The sequence below is a fragment of the Vicugna pacos genome, chromosome 6, assembly GCF_048564905.1.
Source record: "Vicugna pacos chromosome 6, VicPac4, whole genome shotgun sequence".
NCBI classification, from domain to species: Eukaryota; Metazoa; Chordata; class Mammalia; order Artiodactyla; family Camelidae; genus Vicugna; species Vicugna pacos.
This window is the reverse complement of record NC_132992.1, coordinates 28,344,611-28,372,364: the sequence shown is the minus strand read 5'-3', so window position 1 is coordinate 28,372,364 and position 27,754 is coordinate 28,344,611. Positions and strand designations below refer to the sequence as shown.

Below are 27,754 nucleotides of genomic sequence, written 5' to 3'. Positions count from 1 at the left end.
AATTCATTTATTAGTTCTAATCGTTTTAGGTTGGAGCCTATAGGGTTCTCTATATAGAGTATCATATCATCTGCAAATAGTGGCAAGGTTAATTCTTCCTTTCCAATTTGGACACCTTTTATTTCTTTTTCTTACCTGACTGCTGTGCTAGGATTTCCAATACTGTGTTAAATAGAAGTGGCAAGAATGGGCATCCTTGTCTTTTTGCTGAATTTAGCAGGCTTTCAGCTTTTCACTGTTGAATGTGACATTGGCTGTCAATTTGTCATACACGGCCTTTACTATATTGAGATATGTTCCCTTTATACCCACTTTGATGAGAGTTTTTATCATAAATGGATGCTGAATTTTGTCAAATGCTTTTTCTGCATCTATTGGAGATGGTCGTTTTTGTCTTCCCTTTTGTTAATGTGTATCACAATGACTGATTTGAGTATGTTAAACAATCTTTGTGACCCTGGAATAAATGCAACTTGATCATGGTGTATGATCCTTTTATGTATCGTTGGATTTGGTTTGCTATTATTTTGTTGAGGATTTTTGCATGTATATTCATCAAGGGTACTGGCCTGTAATTTTCTTCTTTCTTTTTTTTTTTTTTTTGTAACGTCTTTGTTTTTGGTATCAGGGAATGGTAGCCTCTTAGAATAAATGTAGGAGTGTTCCCTCTTCTTCGGTTTTTGGGATAGTTTGAGAAGGATCAATGTAAGTTTTTATTTATATGTTTGGTAGAATTCCCTGGAGAAGCTGTCCAGTCCTGAATTTTTGTCTGCAGGGAGTTTTTTTTTTTTTTAATTACAGATTCTATTTCATTTGTAGTGATCAGTTTGTTCAAATTGTTTCTTCCTGACTCAGACTTGGCAGGCTCTATGTTTTAGAAATTTGTCCATTCCTTCTAGATTGTCCAACTTGTTGCATATAATTGTAGTATTCTGAAGATTTTTTTTTTGTATCTCTGTTTTATCAGTTGTTATTTTTCCTCTTTCATTTCTTATTTGGGTCTTCTCTTTTCTTCTTGGTGACCGTGGCTAAAGATTTATCAATTTTGTTTCTCTTTTCAAAAAAAAAAAAAACTCTTGGTTTAGCTTTTTTCTTGGTTTTTTAATCTTTATTTCCTCTCTGATCTTTATTATTTCCTTCTACTGAATTTGGGCTTTGTTTGTTCTTTTTCTAATTCTTTTAGGTGGTAGGTTAAGTTGCTTCTGTGTTTTCTTGTTTCTTTGGGCAGAACTGTGTAGCAGTGAACTTCCCTCTTACAACTTCTTTTGCTGCATTCCATAGATTTTGTCAAGTTGTGTTCTCTTTTTCATTTGTTTCAAGGTATTTTCTGATTTCCTCTTTAAGTTTCATTTAATTTCTTTAATTTCTGACTTCCTCTTTAATTGGTTTTTTGTAGCATGTTGTTTAGTCTCCATGTATTTCTTCTTGTCCCACTCTTTCTGTGGTTGATTTCTAGTTTTATGCTGTTGTGGTTGGAAATAATGCTTAATGTAACTTCTACCCTCTTAAATTTGTTGAGGCTTGTTTTGTGACCCAGTATATGGTCTACCCTGAAGAATATTCCATGTGCACTTGAAAAGGATGTGTCTTCTGCTTTTTTAGGATGCAGTGTCCTGCAGATATCAAGTCCAACTAGTCTACTGTGTCACTCAGGACTTCTGTTGCCACATGATCTGTCCATTGATGTCAGTGGGGTGTTAAAGTCTACTACTATTATTGTATTATTGTCAGTTTCTCCTTTATGTATCTGTCTGCTTCTATATTGGGTGAGTATATGGTATGAGTGTAATATCCTCTTCTTGTAGTGATCCCATGATATAAGGCCCTTCTTTGTCTTTGTTATAAAGTCATTTTTTTCTGATTTGAGCATTATAACTCCTACTTTCTTGTCATTTCCATTTGCATGAAATTTGCCCTGAAGTGTGTGTCTCTTCTAGGCAGCATATTGAAGAGTCTTATTTGTAATCCAATGAGCTACCCTATTATCTTTTGATTGGAGCATTTAGTCCATTGACACTTAAAATAATTAATAGGTATGTACTTATTGCCATTTGTTTTCCAGTTGTTTTTGTAATTTTTCTTTGTTCTTTTGTGTCTTCATTTTGTGCTTTGTTTTCCCCTGTCTGGTTTGATGATTTTCTATAGTACGCTTGAGTTCCTTTTTTTTTGTTTGCTTTTGTGTATCTATTAGAGGTTTTTGAGTTGAGGTTACTCTGGTGGTCATGTATGTTGATCCAAAGTTATATCTGCTTGCTTTAAATTGATAAATTATTTTCTCTCCTCCTTCTGGAACCCCTGTTATGCATAGATTGGCACATTATATATTATCCCATAGATCTTCTGTATTTTTTTTTTCATTTGCCTTTCTGTCTGCTGTTCTGATTGGGTGATTTCCATCTATCTTCCAAATCATTTGTGTGGTTTTTTTTGTGTGTGTCATTTAGTCAGTTATGCACTAATTCTAGATTGCTTTTTATCTCAGAAATTGAATTATCTATTATGATTAGGTCATCTTTATAGTTTCTAGTTCCTTGTTAAAAGGATCCAGGCTTATTTTTAAATTCAGCATATTTACTACCAACATTTTTAACTCAATGTCTGGAAGACTGTTTCATTATTTTTTCAGGGGTTGTCTCTTGCTTTTCCAATTGTGAGTGGGTCTTCTGCATTTTAACTTTCTCTGTCTCTATGAATGTAGAAGCAATGGTACCTACTGTGGTGTCAAAGGATTTTTGTACAGTGGAAGCATTCTTAGGTAACCTTGTGTGCCCAGCATCTTCAGTGCGTGAGGGTTGGCTTGGATGTGGATGCCAGTCATGTCTTTCCTCACAGTGTGTGGCAGGACTTCCTCTATGCTCCATGGCTGCTGCCATGTCAGGGGCAAGGCCTGCTCCCCTGTTACTAGAGCAGAAAACCTGAGCTTTGGACTCAAGCAGACTGTTCTCATTATGTTTTTCCTTGTCTCTGAACTGGAGCCTTTGCCCCAAAGGAGGGGAGTGGTAAAATGAGGCTCATGTGCGCACAGAGGTCTGATGCACTGCCTGTGTAGGTGTCTGCAGCTCTCCTCAAAATCAGCCCACAGTTGCATCCCTTTCCCTGCTGGGGTTGGACCAGGTCTAGTGCAAGGTTGTGGCATGCAGCAGGTAGGACCAGAGCATTCATTAGGCTGGGACTTGGGGGGTCAGGGTGTTGTGGTTACAGGAATTGAAGGGGCTGTGCTGCCATCAGAGGTCTGGGCTGCTTCTGGGGCACTGGGTGAGCAAGTGCCAACACCAGCTGACCTTGCTGTACCTGAACCACATCCTGCTGCCCAGCCTCCCCTATATCCCTAGATTGAGTCTTTTCCCAGGACCTGCCTGCCCCAGGTCTAGTGCAAAGCTGTGGGATGGAGTGAGCAGGGGCAGAGTGTTAGCTCTGCTGGGAATGGGGACTCAGGCATACTGGTTACAGGTGCAAATGACTGTGCTGCCCTCAGGTGCAAATGACTGCTTACATGGCACTGGCTGAGCAAGCGCCAAAAATGGCCACTGCTACTGTTCCTCTGGACCACAGCCCAGGTCCCCTGGCCATCTCTCCATCACTAGATCTTTTCCAAGGACCCTAGAACCTGTGCCTAGCTATGATGTTCAATGAGTGGGGCTGGGGTATGTGGTAAGGTGACAGGAGCCAGTGTGGTGTTCTCACCGCCATGCACCTACACACTCCTTGCCAATGGAGTCTAGGCTTCTGCAGCCCTTCTACCAGTCAACAGTGCTTATCCCAGCAGCCAAGGGGGCTTGTTAATTCCTCCAGGTGGGACGGGGACGCCCAGTCATGGCTAAGCCCACTCGCACCACACAGTGGGGATCTGCCCCTTGCATCTCCCTTTTCCCCTTAGACTCCTTCCAGGGGCCCAGGTTCTGACCTAGTGGTTTCTGCCCTCCACCCCCAACCCAGTCATGAGGAAATCTTTCTGGCAGCACTGGTTGTATAGGAGTTCTACCGGTTTCCAGTTACTTTCCTATGAGAATTGTTCCATATGTAGATGTATTTTTGAGGTTTTCGCAGGGGAGTTCATCCCCCTCTCCAGCCATTCTTTATCTCTGAGGAAAATGAGATCCTAAATCAGGGTTTTGTAACCACTGGTGGAGAAAAGGAATCAAAAAGGTGAGCCTAGGAATTTACTGTAAAAGTATAAGCCTGCATTTTCTACTGTAGTAGGAAAGACACTGACCCCCACTGAAGCTGTGCCTTGGAAAGCAATTGAACTCACTTTTTCAGTGGTTAGAATAGAGTTTTGACTAATATAATAGTATTCAGGTGTTAACAATGGAATAGTATTCAGCCTTTAAAAGAAAATTCTATGCTGTAACACTGATGAACACTGAAGCCAAGATGCTAAGTGTTCCTCAGTCACAGAAAAACAAATATTATGAGTACATTTATATGCAATACATATAGAAGTCAAATTCATAGAGATAGAAAGTATAGAATGATGGTTGCCCAGGGGGTGGCTGGTGGGGAGAGGGAGTGAGAGTAGCTGTTTAATGGGTATGGAATTATTTAGCAAGATGGAAGCATTCTGGAGCTGAGAGGCAACAATGGTTCAACTAGATGAATGTACCTAATGCCACAAGACTGCACATTTATAAGTGGTTCAAAGGGGTAGTTGTATATTATGTATATTTTACAGTGATTAAAAATTAATTATATAAGTTAAGGGTTTGTAGAAATAGAAATTCCAGGTGCCATGTGTAGTGTTTTACATCAATTGCACTTTGTTTAATCCTGCTAATACTATGGAGGTAGTGATTACTACTATACTACCCATTTTACAGAAAATAAAATTAGTGCTTGGAAAAGTTAACTTTCTCATGTAATTGTTAAGTGGAGAAAGTAGAATTCAGACACTCCTGAGAAACACTCTCAGCCACTAGCCTCTCCCTAAAATCAGAGATAGTATTAGCTGACTCAGGAGGAAGTGGAATGTGTAGATAAATAATACATCTCTGCTCTTTTAAACTTGATAAAACAAAATGTTAAGTATCTAGCCCAAGAGTATTAGAGCCAACAGTACTTTTGGAAAAGCTAAAGAAACCAATTGACTGGAGATATATATAGACATATATATATCCTTCAAGGATCTGCTAATACGTACCTTCTGGAATTTTCTTCATTCTACAGATGAGATGAAGTAGGATATAACATAAGGCATAAATGGGTAGGAGTTGGTGAGAACTGCACGAGGAATACTGTAAGACAAAGAAAAGCAGTCATTTAGTCTACCTCAGAGTAGTTATCCTAAAGTAAGCTTGTAATGAATGAATCAATCTGGAACTTTATCTGACAAGGTAAAAAAGCATCCTTGCCCCAGAAAAGGCTATTTAACCAAACTGGATCACACAGTGCTAGAATTTCCAGAGCCTTCTACTAATATTGTGGTATGTCCATTGCTTGATTTGAGGCCAAATTGAGATCCAGTTGGACCTCATTTAGAGTCGTTTTGAAGATACCTGCTATTGAAATTAAATCCTGTTCAGAGAGTATTTTATTGTTAGTGAAAGAACTACCTATGAATAAATATTTGTGCTCAATTTTCTCATGCTGGCCCGAACCAGGAATACAAAGAAAAAGCCCTCACTCACGCTTCAGGTTCCAGGAGACATCAGGAGTTACCAAATTACTTTGCCCTCTTTCAAACTTCCAGCCTAGTTCCAAATAACAGAATGGTTTAGTCACCTTTGAGACATTATTGAATTTAGGGGATTTGTCCCACAGATGAAGAAAGCGGGACTAAGCAGAGAGTGCGCTAACCTCGGAAGTCGGAGCACCCCTGCTTCTCAGCTTTCACTTCTGGTTTTGTGTGTCAGTTAAGAGAACACTGACCCCACCCAGCTCTCCCTGGGGCCATCTTACAGTCTCACCAGAGAGGCCCTTTCTGATGTGAGTCCTTCTTCTCATTGGTCCCCACCCAATGGTAGCTTAGATTATCTTTTGGTGCAGACTGTAATCTATATGCCCAGATTTTAATCTGCACGCCCTTGAATGAGAAGTCACGACCTTAAGAACTACAGGGGCAGCAAAGCCTAAGAAAAACACATCTTTGGCTTTAGGATTAGACTCCACCTTCTATCCCAGCTCTGCCACCTACTAAGCTGTGACCTAATGCAAGTTACAACAGGCTAACCCTCGGACCCTCATCTAAAGATGGAGGTAAATCTCTAAACAGAGTGCCTGAAGGTTGTCAAAGGTACAACAAAATAAGGCAGAAGTTCCTGATACAAAGTAAGTGTTTCCTTCTAATAAGCAAAGCAGTACTGATTCTCGTTCTGTTGGGACCCATCCCCTCCTGAACTTCCCAACAGGACAGAATTGTCCCGTCTCCTCAACCCAAGCCTTGTCACTGTATTACCAAGTTTGCATGTGAACTGATGTCTTTTGGCCTTTCTCATTCTTCTAGGTGACACATTTTTTTTTTCAGTTCTAGTCACCTCACAACCATGTATCGCTGACATGGACTTTCTGCACTTCACTTTGCTCATCTATTTGGACTAGATGCTTTTCAGGATCCCCAGTTCTAAATCCCAGAGGGAATTTAGGATTCTCTGAGCTGCTATTACAGAAATCATCTTGTAAGTCCTTGTCTTCAAGACACAATATACCAAGAAGGCAACCTTCCATGAATGGACGTGGAGGGGCACTGACAGTCACTCAGTCTTTGAGAGTGGGTCATTGAAGTTTAGAACTGAAGATTGGTTCTTAAGACATTTCTCAAGACAAATGTTTAAATAGCAAGAAGGGTTCTGGTGTGGCAAAGAAAAAGCGCCTCTACCATGTGGCAGGATGGCCCACGTGAGAATCATGCAACATAAATAGGCCTTACCTGCAACTGTGGATATACAGCAGGGTGTACTCCAGGCAGCAGGAAGGTGTGTGTGCATAAACATCCCCATGTCAAACTTGGATATAGTCTCCACTGAGGACAACTAGAAAAGCAGGGTAATACTTTAATTAGGGGGACAGAAGTGGAAATCAGAGACCACTATCATTTTAACTCCCCAAAAGGGCATTTTAAGTACCAGGGGGTATCTGGTAATATCTGGCAGCATTTTAACTGGGAAGAGGTTCTGCTGGTGTCTATTGGGAAGAGGCTGAGATACTAAATATCCTGTAAAACACAGGAAATACCTTCCCAGTAAAGAATTATCCGGCTTAAAATGTCAACAGTGCCAGGTACAATAATACCAGACTGCTGCCTTTGTTCTCAGGTGCCTGGCACAGATTTTTTTTTTTTTCCTGGAAGAATAGAACATCATCCTAGATCTATAAAAACAAACCCCTTTTAAAAAAATAGCCTTGCCACACAATCAAGAATAAACAAGCTTAGGAGGAGACAGTTATACACGAGAAGCAGTAGGAAATGTCATTAAAAGCTAATATGCAGAGGCCCCAGATATTGGAAGAAGTGTAAGTAGACTGCCAACATTTCTGAAGAACTGAAAACCACAGAAAATTACAGAGCAGATTTAGCAGAGGGAAAAAAATGTCAGAACTGAAAAATACAATCCCAATTAAGAATGCAATGGTTGGGTATAGTAGCCAATCAGAAATAATAGAGGATTAGTGAACTGGAAGACAAATCAGAAGGAAATATTCAAAATGAAACTCAGGTAAAACACCCAAGAAGGTAAGAAAAAGTAACTGATACAGTGAAAACAGATGTAGCCAAGCAGTTCTGGACTTAGTGATAGAATTTTCAAAAGCCAAATAAACATAGGAACCACCAACTCCAAGAAGGGCTGAGGAACCAAAGCAATGTAAATTAAAAGCAATCTACTCCTAGACACATCATAACTTGAGGAAATTTTTTTTTAAATCTTAAACGCATCCACAGGAAAAAAAGACCTTAAACTAATGGGTCATAGTAGGATGGTACAACTGTCCCCCCTTGTTTGCAGCGGCTGTGTTCCAAGACCCCCACTGGATGCCTGAAACCAAGTAGTTCCAAACCCTATGTATACAAAGTTTTTTCCTATACATACCTATGATAGTTTAATTTATGAATCAGGCACAGCAAGCTTTACAGTAACTAATAAAACAGAAAAGTTACACTGTAATATAAAAATTATGTGCCTATGGTCTCTTTCTCCCTCAAAATATCTTATTGTACTATTCTTACCCTACTTGAGATGATGCAGTGCCTTCATGGTGAGATGAGAGGAAGTGAGGTGAAAAGTCAAAGGGAGGATCATCTGCTTCAGGTGGTACCAGATCCCTGGTCCATGACAGTGTCGATGGCTGGGGATCTCCTGAGCAAGACAGAGCTGGCCAGGGAGGGATTACCGTGCTACTCAGAACAGCGCCAAATTTAAAACGTAGAAAATTCCAGAAATAAACAATTTTTATGTAGTAGTTTCTGAACTACACACGGTTCACTGTGGGTAACTGACACCACGGAAAGCGAAACCACAGATAAGGGGCTAGTACTATAGATTTAAACTCAGTGCAATGATTACATTAGGAAAATAGATTATTTACTCCAATTAAATTCTGTCAGCTGAATTTCTTGGAGGAAAAAAGCCCTTGTAGTTGACATATATATGGATTCCAAAAAGGTTAAAGTCAAAGGATGATAAAGTGTACAAATGTATCATTTAAAGTTTCAGGAATTGAGCTGACAGCTAGTTTTATAAGCTAAACAATGAAATCCAGGAGATAACAGCATGATTTATTCAGTATTCAAGAAAATGAGACTTTTTGAAGCCCTGTCCTGGAACTAATGTAGCTATATTAGCATCATTTAAGGCTACTGGAAGGTAGAAAGCATTACTGTAGATTAAAAAGGGGACATTTCACAATGATAAAAGACTTACCAGGAAAATAATTTTAGATTTTATTCATTTCATGACATATCCTCGGAATACTAGAGGAGAAACAGAACCATAAAGAGAAATAGACAAATTCAAACTATGGGAATAACTAATAAAACACAAAAGAAATAAGATTTGAACAAGACATTTTCAAAAATTGATTATTAGGCCATAAGACAAGTCTCAAAAGGAACTGAATCTACTTAATGACATTTTCACAAAGCATATTCAACTAATCATTTTTAAGCTAGAATACTTCCATAAATGTAGAGATTCACTTCTAAATAACCAGCAGGTAAAAATAAATCATGATGTAAATTAGAAGATAATTTGAGCTGAGTAGTTTGAGGAAAAATCATGTAGAATGTAGTAAAATCAGTGTTTATACATTTAAGATCGTAACTTCTACATACAAAAGACAGATCAATTTTAATGAGCTAACATCTATCAAGGAATTAGAAAAACAGTGAATTTGAAAGGTTAAAATACTGACAAAGCCAAAATTTGATTCTTTAAAGAGTCTAATAAACTTTTCAAACTTTTGACAAGACGATCAAATCAGAGAGACAGCCAAGAAACCAGTATCAAACATGGAAACAGCCTAAATGTCCATCAGCAGGTGACTGGATAAAGAAGAGGTGGTATATTTATACAATGGAATACTACTCAGCCATAAAAACCGACAACATAACGCCATTTGCAGCAACATGGATGTTCCTGGAGAATCTCATTCTAAGTGAAGTAAGCCAGAAAGAGAAAGAAAAATACCATATGAGATCGCTCATATGTGGAATCTAAAGACTCATGGACAGAGAATACAGACTTGTGGTTACCAGGGGGGTAGAGGGTGGGAAGGGATAGACTGGGATTTCAAAATTGTAGAATAGATAAACAAGATTATACTGTATAGCACAGGGAAATATACACAAGATCTTATGGTAGCTCACAGAGAAAATGTGACAATGAATATATAAATGTTCATGTATAACAAAAATTGTGCTGAACACTGGAATTTGACAACATTGTAAAATGATTATAAATCAATAAATGTTAAAAAAATAATGAAAGTAGGGACACAGGATATTAATACATATGCTGTAGAAGGTAAGAGAATTATTGAAAAACTGTATACCAATATGTCTTAAAACATAAGTAAAATGGAAAATTTAATATCCAATTAACCAAAAACTAAGAATAGAGTATCTGAATTTTTTTATTAAAGAAACTGAACATAATTAGAAGTCCAAACACAAAGCTTTCACTAGCAAAACTAATTTAGGGAAAAGAACACCAATCTTCCAGAGAATTAAAAAAAAAAAAGATGACAGATCAGCTGGCCAAGACCCTGAGCTCACCTCTGCTCGTGGGCACACCACAATTACAACTGTTTACAGAACAACCTCCATGAAAAAGACCAGAACATACTAGAAAAGATCTATAAAGATATGAAGAAGGAGCCAAAACGAGACAGGTAGGAAGGGCCAAATCACAGTACAGCCCAGTCCTATACACTCGGGTGGATGGACCACAAAAAGGAAAAGGACAGTGGCGGAGGCCTTCCCCAAGCAGTGAGGGGTCTGAGCCCCACATCGAGCTCCTCAGCCCCAGGGGTCCTGCATCAGGAAGACAAGCCCCCAAAATGCTTGGCTCTGAAGGCCACTGGAGCTTACTCTGGGAGTCCTAGAGGGCTAAAGGAAATAGACTCCATTCTCAAAGGGTGCACACAAAAATCTCACATGTTTAGGGACCCAGGCAAGCAGGAGAAATCTGAAATGAATCTGGATCAGATCTACCTTGTGATCTTTCAGAGTCTCCCAGAGAGGCAGGGGACAACTGGAGCTCCCCCTGGGGACACAGACACTGGTGGTGGTCATTTTGGGGAGGTTGTTCCACCACATGGACACTGGTGCTAGCAAGCACCACTGTGGAATCCTCCCTCTAGCTTGTTAGCCTCAGAACCCAGTCTCGCCCCTTCCCAAGGGCCTGTAGACACCAGGGAAGGGGCCCAGCCCCAGGAAATGGTAGCCCCCTAGTCTGTAGACCCAGCCCATCCACCAGCAAGCCTGCACCAGCCCAGGGACCAACCACCAGCAGGCCAACACAAGCTTCAGGACATCCTGGACTCCACAGCCAGCTGTGTCAGCAGTCAGCCCCACCCACCAGCAGTCTAACAGCAGCTCTGGGTCCCCCGAGCCCTATGGCCATACCCTAGGACTCAGTTCTGCTTGCCCGTGGCCAGGCAGTAGCCCCAGCACCTGTGGGGAGCTGCAGCCAGCCACTTTGTGACCTAGCCCTGCCAGCCAGTGGCCAGTAGCCTATGCAAAATTTAAGTCTTGGCAATCAACGAGACCAGGGGGCCAACCAAGACTACCAAAGTACCCACAGTCACCAGCCCGCCGCAGCAGAAGGACCCAAGCAGCCCACACAGGGGGCAGCCCTAGAGCACAGAGCTCTGGTGACGAGAGGACAGAGTGCTGCTGGGACCCATGGGTCATCTCCTACAAAGGCCACTTCTGCAAGGTTGGGAAATGTAACCAACCTACCAGATACTAGAAACAGAAACAGAAATTTAGGCAAAATGAAGTAACGGGAACACGTTACAAATAAACAAGAGGAACCCCCAGAAGAAGAAAGATTATTGAAGAACTCAGGAGAAGACTAGATGAACAGATCAAGATGTTAGAATTTTTTAAACCGAGAGTTGGGAAATATAAAGAAACGAACAGATGAAGGGTAACTGAAATGACAAAGATGCTAGAAGGTACTAACAGACTAAATGATGCATTCCTTTGTTTCAGTAAGCCGGAAGACAGCAATGGAACCACTGATGCTGAACAGAAAGAAAAGAACTTAGGACAGTTTACGAGCCTCTGGGACATCAGGCATACTTACATTTGCAGGGTCCTGGAAGAAGAGAGAGTGGACAGGGATAGAATATATTTGAAGACCTAATAGCTGAATACTTCCCAAACCTGGGAAAGCAAACAAACATCCAGGTCTAGGAAGCATAGAGAATCTAGACTAGATTAATCCAAAGAGGACGACACCAAGACACACTCATTTAAGCGGCAAAAACCAAAGAGAGAGAGAATATTAAAAGCATCAAAGGAAAACAAACAAGTTACATACAGGGGAACTCCCATAAGGCTATCAGATGACTTTTTAGCTGAAATTCTACAGGCCAGGAGGGAGTGGCATGATATATTTAGTGATGATAAAGATAAACCTACAACCAACAATACTCTACATGGCAAGGCTCTCATTTAGATTGGATAACGTGGTAGAGCATGTGCTTAGCATGCACAAGGTCCTGGGTTCAATCCCCAGTACCTCCATTAAAATAAATAAATAAATAAACAAACAAACAAACAAACCTAATTACCTCTCCTCCCCCCCAAAACAAACAGATTTGATAAAGAGATGAGCAGTTTCCCAGACAAGCAAAAGCCAAGTTCAATGTCACTAAACCAGCTTTGTGAAAAAAGTTAAACAGATTTCTAAGCAAAAAAGAGGCCATAACTAAAAACATGAGAATCACAAAAGGAAAATCAGTGAAGGCAAATCCACAGTGAAGGTAGAAAATCCAACAAGCATAAAAGTTAATAGGAAGATTAAAATAAAGTAGTAAAATTATCTATATCCACAGTAAGCAGTTAAGGGCTATGTCGAACAATTAAATGTAAACTATGATGTCAAAAACAGTAATCATGAAGAGAGTACAAATGCAGGGTTGTTAAAATTAAAATTAAGAGATCAGCAACTTACATCACGTATGCAGAGAGGACTTTATATAAACCTCATGGTAACCACAAACCAAAAATTTACACTAGATAAACACAAAAGAGAAAGAAATCTAAACATAACACTCGAGAGTCATCAAATCACAAGGGAAGAGAAGAAAGGAACAGAAACACTACCAAAAACACCACCAAGACAATTAACAAAATGGCAATAAAAACATATTACTTTAAATGTAAATGGACTTTAAATGTAAATGGACTAAATGCTCTAATCAAAAGACAGAATGGCTCAATGGATATAGGAACAAGACCTGTATATATGCTTCCTACAAAAGACTCCTTTCAGCTTTAAAAACGGTGAGGGGATGGGAGAAGGTATTCCATGCTAATGGAAATCCAGAGAAAGCCAGGGTAGCGATACCTGCATCAGACAAAACAGACTTTAAGACACAGACTGTTAAACACAGGACAAGAGACAAAGAAAGACATTATGTAATGATCAAGGGATAAATCCAAGATGTAACAACTGTAAATATATATGCACCCAACATAGGAGCACTTTAATCCTTTCTGGCCAGGAGGCTGTTAGACTAGAAATCAACTACAAGGGGAAAATACCGCAAAACACAAACACATGTAGTTAAACAGTATGCTGCTACGCAATGGGTCACTGAAGAAGTCAAAGATGAATACCTGGAGACAAAAGGAAACACACACAGTGACCCAAAAATCTACGGGACGCAGCAAAAGTGGTTCTAAGGGGGGAGTTTATAGCGATACAGGCTTACCTCAGGAAACAAGAAAAATTTCAGACCGCCTTTATCATACCTAAAAGAACTAGAAACAACAACAAAAAAAACCAAGCAAAGTTACAAGGAAATCCTAAAGATCAGAGTAGAAATCAAGAATATAGAGACTAAAAAATAGAAAAGATTCGTGAACCTAAGATTTGGTTCTTGGTAAAGACGACAACATTGATAAACAGTTAGCTAGAGGCATTAAGAAAAAAGAGGGCCCCAAATCAATAAAATCTTGAAGGAAAAGTTACAACTCACACCCCAGAAACACAAAGGATTATAAGAGATAACTAGGAAAAACTATATGCCAATACAATCAGACAGCCTAGAAGAAATGGACAAATTCCTAGAAACATAAAATCTCCCAGGAGTGAACCAGGTAGAAACAGAAAATACAAACAGATCAATGACCAGCAGAGTATCTGAATCAGTAATTTTAAAACTCCCAAACAGAAGTCCAGGACTGGATGGCTTCCTAGGTGAATTCTACCAAACATTCACGAGAAGAGTTAACACCTACTCTTCTCTAACTATTCCAAAACATTGCAGAGGAAGGAATACTTCCAAATTCATTCTATGAGGCCAGCATCACCCTGATACCAAAAGCAGACAAACATATACAAAAAAAATTACAGGCCAATATCACTGATTAACATAGATGCAAAAATCCTTAAAATGTTAGCAAGCAAGATACAACAATTAAAAAGATACACCATAATCAAGTGGGATCTTTTTTTCCAGGGATGCAAGGATGGTTAGTGTCTTCTAAGTCAGTGTGATATGCCATTTAACAAACTGAATCAAAGCCATATGATCTCAATAGATGAAGAAGCTTTTGATAAAATTCAACATCTATTTATGATAAAAAAAAAAACTCTCCATTAAGTGGGCATAGAGAGAATGTACCTCAACACAACAGAAGTCGTGTATGACCAGCCCATAGCTAACATCATACTCAACAGTGAAAAGCATTTCTCTAGGATCAGAAAAAAGACAAGAATGCCCACTCTTGACACGTTTACTCAATTTGGTATCCAAAGTTCTAGCCACAGTAATCAGTCAAGAAAAATAATCCAAATTGGAAAGGAAGAAGTAAACCTGCCACTGTTTGCAGGTGACGTACTACTATACAGAGCAAATTCTCCAGACACCACCAAAAATCTTCTAGATCTCGATGAATTTGGTAAAGTTGCAGGATACGAAATGTAGAGAAATCTGTTGCATACCTATACACTAACAATGATCAATCAGAAGAGTTTACAAAAACAATCCCATTTACCATTGAATCAAGAAGAATAAAATGCTTAGGAATAAGCCTAAGGAAGTAAAAGACCTGTTCTCAGAAAACTAAGACACTGATGAAAGAAACTGTGTCATCTTTGAACAAATGAAAAGATACTGTGTTCATGGATTACAAGAATTAATGTAGTTAAAGTGACCATACTACCCAAAGCAATCTACAGAGTCAGTGTAATCCTTATCAAAATATCAGGATAGCAATGGTATTTTTCACAGAACTAGAGCAACCCTAAAATTTGCATGGAAACACAAAAGACCCCCCAAATAGCCAAAACAATTGTGAGGTGGAAGAACAGAGCTGGATGTATCATGCTCCCCCACTTCAGACTATACTGCAAAGCTACTGTAATCAAAACTGTGGTATTGGCACAAAGGCACACAGAGCAGTGGAACAGAGCAGACAGTCCAGAAATAAAGCCATGCACTTATGGTCAGTTAATCTACAACAAAGGAGGCAGGAATATACAGTGGAGAAAAGACAGTTTCTTCAGTAAGTGGTGCTGGACAGCCACATGTAGAAAAATTACATTAGAACATTCCCTCAAAGCATATACAAAAATAAACTCAAAACGGATTAAAGTCTTAGAGATTGGAAACCATCAAACTTCTTGAAGCGAGCACAGGCGGAACAGTCTGACATAAATCATAGCAACATCTTTTTGCATCTGCCTAAGGCAGAGGAAACAAAAGCAAAACACACCAAATAGGACCTAATTAAACTTAAGAGCTTTTGCACAGCAAAGGAAACCACTGAGAAAATGAAAAGACAACACACTGAATGGGAGAAATTATTTTCAAGTGTCATAACAATCTATAAGGGGTAAATTCCAAAATTTATCAACAGCTCATACAACCCAACATCAAAAAAGCAACATGAAAAAAAATGGGCAGGAGATCTGAATAGACGTTTTTCAAAAGAAGACATACAGATGGCCAACAGACACATGAAAAGATGCTCCACATCACTAATCAGAGAAATGCAAATCAAAACCACAATGATTGTAAATCAATTATACTTCAGTTAAAAAGGCCACGATGAGCTATCACCTCACACCTGTCAGAATGGCTACCATCAAAAAGAACACAAGTAACAAACTGGTGAGGATGTGGAGAAAAGGGAACCCTTATACACTGGTGGGAATATAAACTGGTGCAGCCACTGTGGAAAACAGTATGGCGACCCCTCAAAAATCTAATAATAAAATCACCATATGATCCAGCCATTCCACTCCTTGGTATATATCCAAAGAATACAAACACTAATTCAAATCAGTACATTCACCCCAGTGTCCATAGCAGCACTATTTACAGTAGCTAAGACATGGAAGCAACCTAAGTGTCCAACAACAGATGACTAGATAAAGGTGTGGTATACATACACACACAATGGAACACTGCTCAACCATAAAAAAGAAAAATACTGCCATTTGCAGCAATGTGAGTTGACGCAGAGAACATGCTAAGTGAAATGAGTCAGACAGAAAGACATTACTTGTGTGGAATCTATGTCAGTGTTAAAAAAGAAAGACTCAGATATAGGAAACTAGTGTTTACCAACGGGGAGAGGGGAAGAAGGAGCAGATAAGGGGTTAAGAGGGACAAACTATGTATATAAGCTACAAGGATGTACCACACAGGGAATACAGCCAAAGTTTGTAATAACTATCAATGGAGTAATTTTTAAAAATCGTGAGTCACTATGTTGCATACCTGAAATTTGTACATAGTGTAAATCAGCGGTACCTCAATTAATAAAGGCAAAACGCAAAATAATGACAAAGTAAACTTGATACTCAAATCTAATAAAGGCATATAAAGGAAAATTACAGGTGATGTTCAGGCATAACCTTTGAACTAAAAATCCTGAACAATTTTAGCAACCAGGATCCACCTAATACATAAAAATATACCATGACTAAATTGGGTTTATTCTAGGAATGCTAAGATTATTTAATACTGGAGGGGGAAAGAAAATCAAGCAATTTATTCCACCACAGGAACAGAATAAAGGGGAATAATAACCATCTCAATTGATATTCCCCAAAAGCATTTGATGAAATCCAAATTTAAAAACTCTTACCAAAGTAGAGAATGTATTTTAGTGCAGCCATTATGGAAAGCAATATGGAAATTCCTTAAAAAACTAAATATAGACTTACCATACAATCCAGCAGTCCTATGCATGGGCATACATCTGGAGGAAACTAGTTCCAAAAGATTCATGCACCCCAATGTTCATAGCAACACTGTTTAAAATAGTTAAGACATGGAAGCAACCTAAATGTCCATTGACAAATGACTGGATAAAGAAGTTGTGGTATATATACACACAATGGGATACTTCTCAGCCATAAAAAGAATAAAATAATGCCATTCGTAGCAACATGGATGGACCCAGAGACTGTCGTATTAAGTAAAGTAACCCAGGAAAAGAATACCGTATATCACTTATATGTGGAATATATTTTTTAAATGGCACAAATAAACTTATTTACAAAACAAACAGGCTCAGACATAGAAAACAAACTTATGGTTACCAGGGGGAATGGGTAGGAGAAGGGATAAATTGGGAGTTTACGATTTGCAGATACTAACTACTATATATAAAATAGATAAACAACAAGGTCCTACTGTATAGCACAGGGAACTATATTCAAAATCTTGTAATAGCCTATAATGAAAAAGAATATGAGAAGGAGTATGTATATAACTGAATCACCATGCTGTACATCAGAAATTAATGCAACATTGTAAATCGACTATACTTCAAAAATAAAAAAACTAAGTAGAATACAGTAGGACTTCCTAAATCTAATAAAGATCTATTTTTAAAAATCTAAGCAAACACACTTAGTGGTAAAATGTTGAAAGCTTTCCCCTTTGAGACTGAGAATAATCTCTAATCATGTTTATTCTGAGTGATGAACAGAAGCAGTGCAATAATGTAAGAAAATTAAAATGTGAAAACTGTAGATATTAGAGTGGAAGAAATAAAATTTATATATATAATGTACATATATAAACCAAAATAATCTATAGACAAATTAGAATGAGCACATTAAAGCTGTTGGATGCAAGATAAATATATTTTAAACAAAATTTGTTGCTGATAAATACACAACTCTTTAAAAAGACACCGTTTACAACAGTGTAACAAAATACCAAGCACCAAGGATCAAATCTAGCAAAATATTTGTTCAGTCTCTACAGAGATGATGATCATTATTTTGAGTAAAGATATAAACAAGTAGAGAAAACTATTTATGCAGTGACTGCTTTAGGTTGTTAATTTGCCCATAACTGATTAACAGATTTCAAGCAATTCCGCTTGAAATCCCAATAGGTCTCACAGTGAAACTTGCCAAGCTGATTCTAATATGTTGAATGTCAAGTGTCAAGAAAACAGCCAAGACGCTTTTGAAAAGAGGTTAAAAAGTGTCCTCAGATATAAAATTTTCAAACTATAGATATTATAGCAGTGTGGTACTGGTGCAAGGATAAACAAAAGTAGAATAGAGCCCCCAAACAGACCCATATATGGACACATGATCTGTGACACAGTTAGCACTCAAAGAAGTGGAAAAGGATATTCGCAATAAAGGGTGCCGAGACAGTGCTGTATTTACGTAGGAGAAAGAACTTGAACTCTTGCTCATGTTACACACACGTATCAATTGCAGGTGTTTTGTAGCTCTAAATGTGAAAGGAAAGCAGTCGAGTTTTTAGAAGTCTGTCTTCCTGATTTGGGCAAAAGGGAAAGATTTTTAAACAGCGCACACACACACACAAAATTACCAACCAGGAAGACTGATAACTTTCCTACATTAAAACAAAGTGCTTCTGTTCATCAGGACCACGTTCATCTCTCCTCACTGACAGCAAGCTGAAACTCTGAGACACAGAGGTTTCCAGCAAGGAGGGTTCGTTTCCAAGGCACCCAAACAAGGGAACAGGAGAGCAAACCTCAGACCCACCTCCCTGAAGGCAAGTGGCTCAGGGTCCTTATGGGGTAACGAATAAGGAAGCAGGGATGTCTGAGGCATGGGGAAAAGTGATTAGAAAAAGGTGCAACAGTGGTCATTCTGCCCAGTCCTAACTACGCTCCAAGCCCCTGCACATTCAAAAGGTCATTAAGTGGACACTCACGCATGCCCAGTGGGAGGGTGGTTGGTCCTATCCAGAATTAACCAGCTCAGCTTGAACTAGGCGCAACTCACACTCCAAGTTCCTGGAAAATCACTCAAGCAAACAGCTTACTGTTTAGGCTACGCGTTGCTTGGAGGACACGCAAGTCTGAAAACTACCTTGATTAGTGAAGGCATGTGAAATGGATTTGACCCACGATTTTGGTACCCCCTATATTTTGATCATTCCTCAGTCTTAAGGGAAAAGGAGTGACCGCTCTGGATGGAGGGGCATAGACCTAGCAGGACTTGAGGAACGGAACTGTTTAGCACTTATTTGAGAATATTCTCTTGTTCCCGCTTTCAAGTTAACATTTCGATCCCAAGAAACAAACACCACCTTTGTGCCAGTGATCAGGGGATTCACAGGCCCAAGATTGGTAATCGAAACCGCAAACAAAGACGTACCCTGAGGGAGCACACAGAATGCAGGACATATTGTTAAACTTGACACTGTCAAGTGAGGATCAGCGTTTTACCTGTTTACACATTGCAGTGTCTCGATCGCTATGTTTGGCTGAAACACTAAGAGATTAAATATGGAAGGGACATAGTTTTCCCAGCCCAAGCACAGTTTCTATAATATCCTGACCAAGCTAAACCTTGATGGGGGTAGACACCAGGATTATTCTGTTCCATCTGAGGACACTCAGAGAACACAATTTCTACTTAGTGAGGGAAAAAAATCAGGCAATAGGAAATTCCTGTTGTTACATCTGAAGACACATGGAAGTAAGGAGCAGTTGAAAAGTTAATGACAGGCACAATCAAGGGGTCAGCATGATCAAATACAGAAAAAGGTTTTGCATGACATATCCCGCAGCTAGAGAGATTACCTGCTTTTGCCAAAATTTAAGAAATCCTCATTAACGAGATGTCCATCCAACCCTGGGAAGTTAGAAACAAAGCATAACATAAGAAAACAATCTTTCTGGTAGCCTAGCAAGTTATCTCAATTGCCTTCTGATGAATTTTACTTCACCGAAGCAAACACTGCAGCAATCCCATTCAACTTAGCTTCTTTCTCATGGCTTCGTTCTGAAAAGCAACCTAAGATCTGTTAGGAAGGGGTTCATTTGCCCACTTGGACAAGTCGGTGTTGGGGTTCTGGGACCAGCCAAGATTTGGATGATCTTGGTTGCAGTTTTTCTGCAGCATGGTTTCCGTTTTCCATCATGTTCTTATAAGTTCGGTCCAGCGAGGATGGAGCTGGCCTTCTCGATGTTTATCCTTTCAAGACTTCATTCTAGAGGTTCACTGTCTCCTGCTTTAAGAGATTCTGAAAGGGGTTTTAAGTCCAACATTGGGGATCCAAATCCAGCAGAGCCCAGCCATCCCCAAGACTCCCCCATAATTTCCTCTTGGTAGTGTGAACAGCAACCTGATTAGAGCTTGCCATCTGCCAGGGAACTAGCCTCTGTCAGAGCTCAAAACCCAAATATTAACTGAGGGCTGAAATAGCAGTGCCTTCTTCTTGGACACCTCATAGCCTCGTTCAGCCAAAAGTTCGAAGTCAAACTATATTTTGGCCTGAGGTGTCCTATGTTTTACTGGTCATCAGTGTACTATCTACATACTGATCAAGGCTCCCTCATTTGGCTGAGGGTCCCTCAGGACTTTTTTTTATTAAAGTATAGTTGATTTACAATGTTGTATTAGTTTCTGGTGTACAGCACAATGATTCAGTTATATACGTTCTTTTTCATATTCTTTATCATTATAGGTTATTACAAGGTATTCAATATAGTTCCCTGTGCTGAACAGTAAGACCTTGTTGTCTTCCTATTTTATGTGTAGTACTATCTGAAAATCCCAAATCCCAGACTTTTAATTCATCCCTTCCCCTACTTCCTCCCTGGTAACTATGAGTTCTCTATGTCTATGAGTCTGTTTTGTGAATCAGTTCATTTGTGCCAATTTTACAGATTCCATATATAAATGATATATATCATTTGATATTTGTCTTTCTCTGACTTCACTTAGTAGGATAATCTCTAGGCCTGTCCATGTTGCTGAAAACTGGCATTATTTCATTCTTTTTTATATCTAAGTAGTATTTCATTGTGTACATATATACCACAGTTCTTTACCCGGTCAGCTGTTGATGGAAACAGCTTAGGTTGTTTCCATGTCTTGGCTATTGTAAATAGTGCTACTATGAACACTGGGGTGCATGTGTTTTTTCACATGAAGAGTTTCCTCTAGATATATGCCCAGGAGTGGAATTGCTGGATCGTATAAGTCTGTTTTTAGTTTTTTAGTTTAAGGACTCTCCATACCGTTCCATAGTGACTGCACCAAATTACATTCCTACCAACAGTGTAGGAGGGTTCTCTTTTCTCCACAGAGGGTCCCTCAAATCTTTTGCCAGGATTTCTCCAAGTATTGTGGGGCAGCTTTTTTTTTTTTTAATTGAAATGTAAATCCCTGAGGAAGTACTATTCAACGGTACTGTTTAAGCTGTATCTCAGTCTTCACATCTGAAAGCAAACAACTCTTGGGATTCAAAACTCAAGGTTTTACCAAAAGGACATCCTTCAAATCCAATATGGTAAACAAAAATCTGACTGTGCATATGTGTGGAGAGGGGGTATATGGGAAATCTTATTGTAAACCTAAAACTGCTCCCAAAAAAGTCTTAAAAATAAGAAAACTCAGGGTAGGCATCTTTGGCAAAACTTTGGTTTCAGTTATATACATATATACGTGTTTGTTTGTTGGATTGTGATATAAAATGTATTTTTTAGGTCAAAAGAGTTTGCAAGCCACTGTAGTTAAGTTACACTGGCAAATAAAAGTAAAAAGTAACCTCAAAAAAAAAAATCTTCGGACAGAGTAGCAAGCAGAGTGTATGGGTTAGGGACTACTAGGTAAGTATCTTTTCTACAGTTTGAATAATTGCTCTTAAGCCATTTAGAAACCATCCTAAGACAGCACCTAACCGGTGCAGGCATAGCCCACTTTGCTGTTCCCCGCCTCCCATCTGCCCATACCTCCGGATTTACCTTCACAGCATCTCTTCTGGAATGGATGCAGGCTGCTCTTCTGGGGATTGAAGCACTAGAGCCTGCAATGGGCGGGGTTCCTCTGGTGGTACTTTAATGTCCATTTGTCCAGCTGCAAAGGCAACCTTGGCATTTCATTTAGTTAGTAAATCTCATCCGGAAAGGGAATGGAGCATCGTGTAGAGAGCTATACCTTAGATGGGTTTTCCTCATCTGACAGTCTAGTGTCTGCAGAAAAGGCTTTTTCCAGGTTTCTCCAGACACCCCAGGTACTAACATAGTCCCAGAACAAGGTTAAGAAAGCCAGGTATTTAAAACCAAGTAAGTGCCCCCATACGGCCCAGGAAATCTGAGAATTGATTTCCCACTGTCATAGTCACCTGGGGCCCTGCATGGGAGCTACTGAAGGACTCAGCAGCATTTAAAGGAACCCCTGGGACCCTTCATTCTTGGTCACCGTCATTCTCAGCTCACACACCTGATGTACCACTCGTTTACTTTCAAGAGTCTGACTTGGGACAGTCTCTTTTCCAGGGTCCCTCCTGTTTACAGTGTGCACATTGGTGGGGTCCCACTATTGGGTGCCCCATTCAAGTGGGAGTTTGGGGCTTCTCATCTTATGCTGAGCCCCTCATGGGGGGCCTCGATTTGGTCCGGCTCTTCCTCATGCTAAGGAAGCCGCCCACAAGGAGGCTTGTTGTTTCATTCCTTGCTGCTCCCTTTTCTCCTAAATCTGGCCCCAGCCCTTGCAAACTCTGAAGGCAATTTCAACAAGTTAAGACAGAGGCACTCTTAAAGCCCCTTCCACCTTTTGCAGTTTCTTCTGTATATCAGGGGTGCTCTGACTAGTGGAAGTCATTAACCATCTCTAAGTTCTCTGGGGCCGCAGGGTCTCCATCTGCATACGGCTTATAGGCTTTAAAGACCCTTCCTAGACATGCTGAAGGACCCTCAGGTGGTGTCTGTTTTACCTCCTGTATTTATTGAGCCTTCTTTATTTTGGCCTCCCCCTTCGCAATCTCGTCAGAGTGCACTCACGATTATGTTTAAGTCTGGCCCATCCCAGGACTGCATCGCAGTCAGGATCTGCTGGTGGTACAGTTGCATTTACAACAGCAGCCTCTACCAAGCTGCCGGGGGGTTCCGTGTGAATTTAGTAAACTCTGAACATCTGTTCAGGTTAGGTTGTGGGTTGCGAAAATTCATGAAAAAAGGCTTTCCCTTCTCTATGGGCCATCTCTCTAAGGTGGCATACTGGTCTTCCAGTTAAGTAAATCTGAAGTCTAAGAAGGGCTGTGGACCCTGATCAACCCCATGGGCTGCCCAGTCCCAGCATTCAGACCCCCAGTGTGTGCGACTTCCCTTAATGGATATTGCCCTGCCTGCGTTTGAGTAGCTCCCTGCCCGGATCGAGTGCCCTGGCAGGTATGAGGGGGGAGACCATTCCTGTTTCTCGGTCCTCAGAGACTTGGGGATGGGGGAGGGAGACCAAGCCTGAGGCTGTGGCTCAGGCACCGGGCAGTGAAGGAGGAGCCGTTGAAGTGTTGGACTCAATTAACAGCAACTCATCCTCCTTTTCATTAGAATCAAGCAAGACAGATTTTTGTAATAACATAAAAGACCGTACATAAGATTTTGTCCCATTTTTCTTCTCATTTACAAAGTAAATCTAGTAGCAAAATTATACTGTAATTTCAGGATCCATTTTAGGCCATTTTGGTCCAGAGTCTAAATGATATTGTGGCCATACAGTGTTTAAAAATAAATATATATACTGACTTTTTCTTTTCCATGATTTTTGTAACTTAAAAGCCTCCCAGCTTTGGAGAACACAGCCTAGAGGGCTCCAAGGGGGAATAAAAGTAACATTTCCCACTTTGAAAAGGCTCTGCTTCCTGGTGGTCACAGCAACAAAATGTTCCTAAGGGTCCTTGCCATAGGCACCAAGAAGCTATATCCCCAGTGGCCAATTCCTGACAGTTAAGACAATCAGAGGTAGATGGACATCAGCAAACAAGACCAAAGCAAACAAAACCAAAAGCCAGAGCCCCAGGCCTTTAACCCAGGTACAGAGTACCTGAGCAGCTGTAACCTTTTATTTCATCTGCCAGAATGCTGCTGGTGGGCCTCCAACCCACGATCTGATCAGGACTGCAAAGGCAGTCTAGGCACAGGCATGTTTCTTCATTGACGTTACTCATCCAAAGATGTCTTCCAAAGCCCGAAGCCCAAAACCTAAAACTCACCTCTTGATGCAGAACAAAACTAAGTGCACCCCGCTGGGGAATTCCTGGGGATGGTCCCTGGAACAAACAGACCAGGCAACTGCTTGGACTCATCCACAGGCTCCCAGTACCGGCAAAGGGCTGGCAAACCACAAGCAAATGGTCCATCTAGACTTACTGCCTGGCTGGCTGGCCAAATCTGTTACCGAACCAGGTTCATCTTTCCTGACGCACACAAGCAAAAATGCTGAGACAGAAGTTTGCAGCAAAAAGAGGGCTTATTTGAAGGCAACCGAGGGAGGAGAAGGAGGAACAAATCTCAAACCCGCCTCCCCAGCCGCAAGGGCTGTGGGTATTTATGGGATAACCAATAAAGAAGCAGAGCGGCTGAGCGTGGGGAGTATGGGGAGAGGTGACTGGGAAAAGGTAAGGTAGTTGTCATTCCCTGCAGCTGTAACTAAGCTACAGGCCTCTGCGTGATCAAAAAGATCACCAGGGGGACGCTCACGCATGCCCAGTTGGAGGGTCAGTGGTCCTATCCAGAATTAACCAGCTCAGCTTGAACTAAACGCAGCTGAGACTCCAAGTTCCTGGAAAATAACTGGAGAAAACATCTTGTTGCTTAGGCTCAGTGCTGCTTGGAAGGCATGCAGATCTTAAAACTGCCTTGATGAGTGAAGGCAGGTGAAACAGATTTGATCCATGGTTTCAATGTCTTTAAGGCACAGACTGGGAGAAGATCTCTGCAGGACATATTCTGATGAAGGACTCCCAGCCAGAGCATGTAATGACCTCATATAATAAATGCATATTAAAAGACTCCAAATAATATAGTAAAATAATCAGCAAAAAAACTTGAGGATATCCACATGGCCAACACACTTTTGAAAAGATATTCAACCCTATTACTGATCAAGGAAGTCCAAATTAAAATCACCATGAGCCATCACTATGATTTAATGTACCCAGAAGAATGACTGAAATTTAAAAGACAGACAATACTCACTGTCAACGAGGATGCAGAGCAAGAAACTTCTCTTATGCTGTTGGAGAGAATGTAAATTGAGACAGCGACTTCAGAAAAAATTTGGCATTATCTGCTACAGCTGAGCAAACATACTTTCTCACCTAGCAAGTTTATCCTAAGTGCCCAAAAGAAGTGAGTGTACTTTTGTATGAAGATCCACACAGCAATGTTTATAGCAGCCTTATTCATAATAGCCAAAATTGGGGGGGAAACCCTCAAATTTCCCTCAAAAGTAGAATACATAAAGAATTGTGATTTTTATTCATATATCAGAATGTTATACAGCAATGAGACTGAACAAACGACAGCTACAAATAACAAGGTGAGTGAGACTCACCAACATGGTTGACTGAAAGAAGCCACACACACAAAATAATATGCTGTACTATATTCCATTTATATAAAACTTGAAAACAGGTAAAATAAACCTCAATGTTTATATATGTATACTGAGGTGATAAAACTGTGGAGAAGAGTGGTCCCATAAAAATTAGGAAAATGGTGGGAGGAGCGTATGTCTCAGTGGTAGAGCACATGCTTAGCATGCATGAGGTCCTGGGTTCAATCCCCCGTACCTCCTTCAAATATAAATAAATAAACCAAATTATCTCTCCCTCATAAAACAAACGAATAACAACAAAAAAAAAACCCAAAATAAATAAACCTAATTGTTCTCCCAAAAGAAAGAAAGAAAAAAAAATAGGATAATGGTCATTTGGGGGAGGGAGCATGATTGGGTAGAAGCTTGGTCGGATACGTAATTTACAGGCCCAGTGCAAAATGAAAATATAGGGTTTCTTGTTCATACGTTACTAACAATTTCAGAACAGTGACTGCAGAGCATTCAGCCAAGTGTGGAGCCCCGCTAAGCACAGAATCCCCTCTCACGCCCAGGCAGCCGCCCTGGGTAGCGGGTAGCGCTCACAAAAAGCCCCTGGGGTGCTGGCAGTGTTATAGAGGTCTTTGTTTTCTACTGATTCAACAAACTTAACTTTTGTTTTGTGTGTTTTTCTGTATGTATATGATCGAGAAAATCTTAAAAAGGACCAAAATGAAACAAAACTCAGAAACTACAATTTCATTCCAATCCAGGGAGACTCGGAGGGTTACACAGATCAGACTACATGTAAAAAGAAATTAGTAAAAATGTTAAAAAGTGCTAAATTAGGCATTGGGAGGTTGGGTTCTTGTCACAACCCTGCTCTATGACTTTAGGCAAGTCACTGGACCTTTTAGAATCTTGATCTCTCAACTGGTATCACCTGCTACCTTCCTCATGTTTTGATTGGGGCCAGGCTGTGGCACAGCAATGGAATTTCCAGGTTCTTTTGCAATCTCATGCGCATTTTAATTCCAGGATTGAACAGACCACACTGAAATACAAACCTCTGTTCCCAGCAGTGATCTCTCCCTCATGCAGAATCCAAGAAGCAGCACCCTGCTACCCTGCCCACAGCATCACACCTGCAGACCTGACCTCATTGCGGAGAGCACCCAATTCCGAAACCTGCTAGACTGGGAGTCAGAGAGAGCGAGCCTGCATCATCTGAACTAAAACCTGGGGCTCACTCTCAGGAATTCAGTACAAATTGAGGTTCTGGTCCTTTGGAATAAAATCCCATAGTTCCTATGTGGTTCTTTCTCAGGCCATCTAGAGTAATTTAGAACCCGCCTGGCATTCATTCAACACATTGGAAGTCTTCATTCAGATAGGATGAATTCTCATAGTCATGGAAAACAAACTTATGGTTACCAAGGAGGAAATGGGGTGGAGGATAAATTAGGAGTCTGAGATTTGCCAATACCAACCACTGTATATAAAATGGATAAACAACAAGGTCCTACTGTTTAGCACAGGGAGCTACAGTCAATATTTTATAATAACCTACAATGAAAAAGAATATATATATATATATATATATATATAACTGAATCACTAATGCTGTACACCAGAAACTAAACACATTTAAATCAACTATATTTCAATTTTTAAAAAGATAGGATGAATTCCAAGTTTTTTGAAAAAGGATGAAAGTGTAGAGAAGAGGGAGGTGGGCCCCAGGTCTGAAAGGACACCTTGAAGCAGTCACTTTAAGAGACCTCTGTTTAAAACATGAATGAATCCAGCCACATCACCAGTTCCGTAACTCATTCTGAGTCTATCTCCAGGTATTCCTGTTTGGATATACTCCTGTAGTTGCTGGCTTCACAGATTTTCTTAAGGGTTCTTGCTACCATTTTGTCTGTAACGCTCTTGCGTATACAGACTGAGTGCTGTATTTTCTTCCTATTTCTTCAGAACATCTAGTACAGTGCTATGTGATCACTGAGGAAACATATTAGGGGGACCCGATTATTCAGTGTGGTGAGGGCCTGCTCTTGCTCTCAACTTCTCCGCCCCTCTTGACTGTCCTTTACGTTTATAAGAGCCTCTCCAGGGAGCCATCCCCATCAGATTTAAAAGCTCCAGCTGTGGCCATCGTTCACATTTCATAACCATAAAGGAGAAAAAATGCTTCCCAGTCTCATACCTGATATCCAAGGAATCGATTGAAAACGGCCTGGAAAATCTGACAGATGTGTGGACACTGAGAGGCGCCTCTGGGACTCTGCTCTCACGCTGCAAAG

At 40.2% G+C, this 27,754-nt stretch overlaps 1 protein-coding gene and 1 long non-coding RNA gene across 10 annotated transcripts in view; one reads left to right on the top strand and one right to left on the bottom strand.

The window, feature by feature from the left end:
* Positions 1-27,754, top strand: part of FMN1 (formin 1) — a 432,624-nt gene that overhangs the window by 400,424 nt on the left and 4,446 nt on the right. For 5 of the 7 annotated variants that reach the window (XR_012073400.1, XR_012073398.1, XR_012073396.1 and 2 more), the window contains one exon: positions 27,426-27,754. The gene's annotated coding sequence lies outside the window, so the exon portion shown is untranslated. The remainder of the gene's footprint in view (positions 1-27,425) is intronic. The other 2 variants (XR_012073397.1, XR_012073395.1) reach the window with 1 other exon arrangement.
* Positions 1,061-27,710, bottom strand: LOC116278036 (uncharacterized). 3 transcript variants are annotated; one of them, XR_012073402.1, is made up of 6 exons: positions 27,658-27,710; positions 25,106-25,142; positions 21,875-21,999; positions 19,706-19,757; positions 6,863-6,965; positions 1,061-5,231 (listed from the first exon to the last, which is right to left on the bottom strand). It is a non-coding gene; the product is annotated as an uncharacterized lncRNA (long non-coding RNA). The 3 variants fall into 3 exon arrangements; XR_004187458.2 differs by lacking the exon at positions 19,706-19,757 and having other exon boundaries at positions 1,061-4,082; positions 5,138-5,231; XR_012073401.1 differs by lacking the exon at positions 19,706-19,757.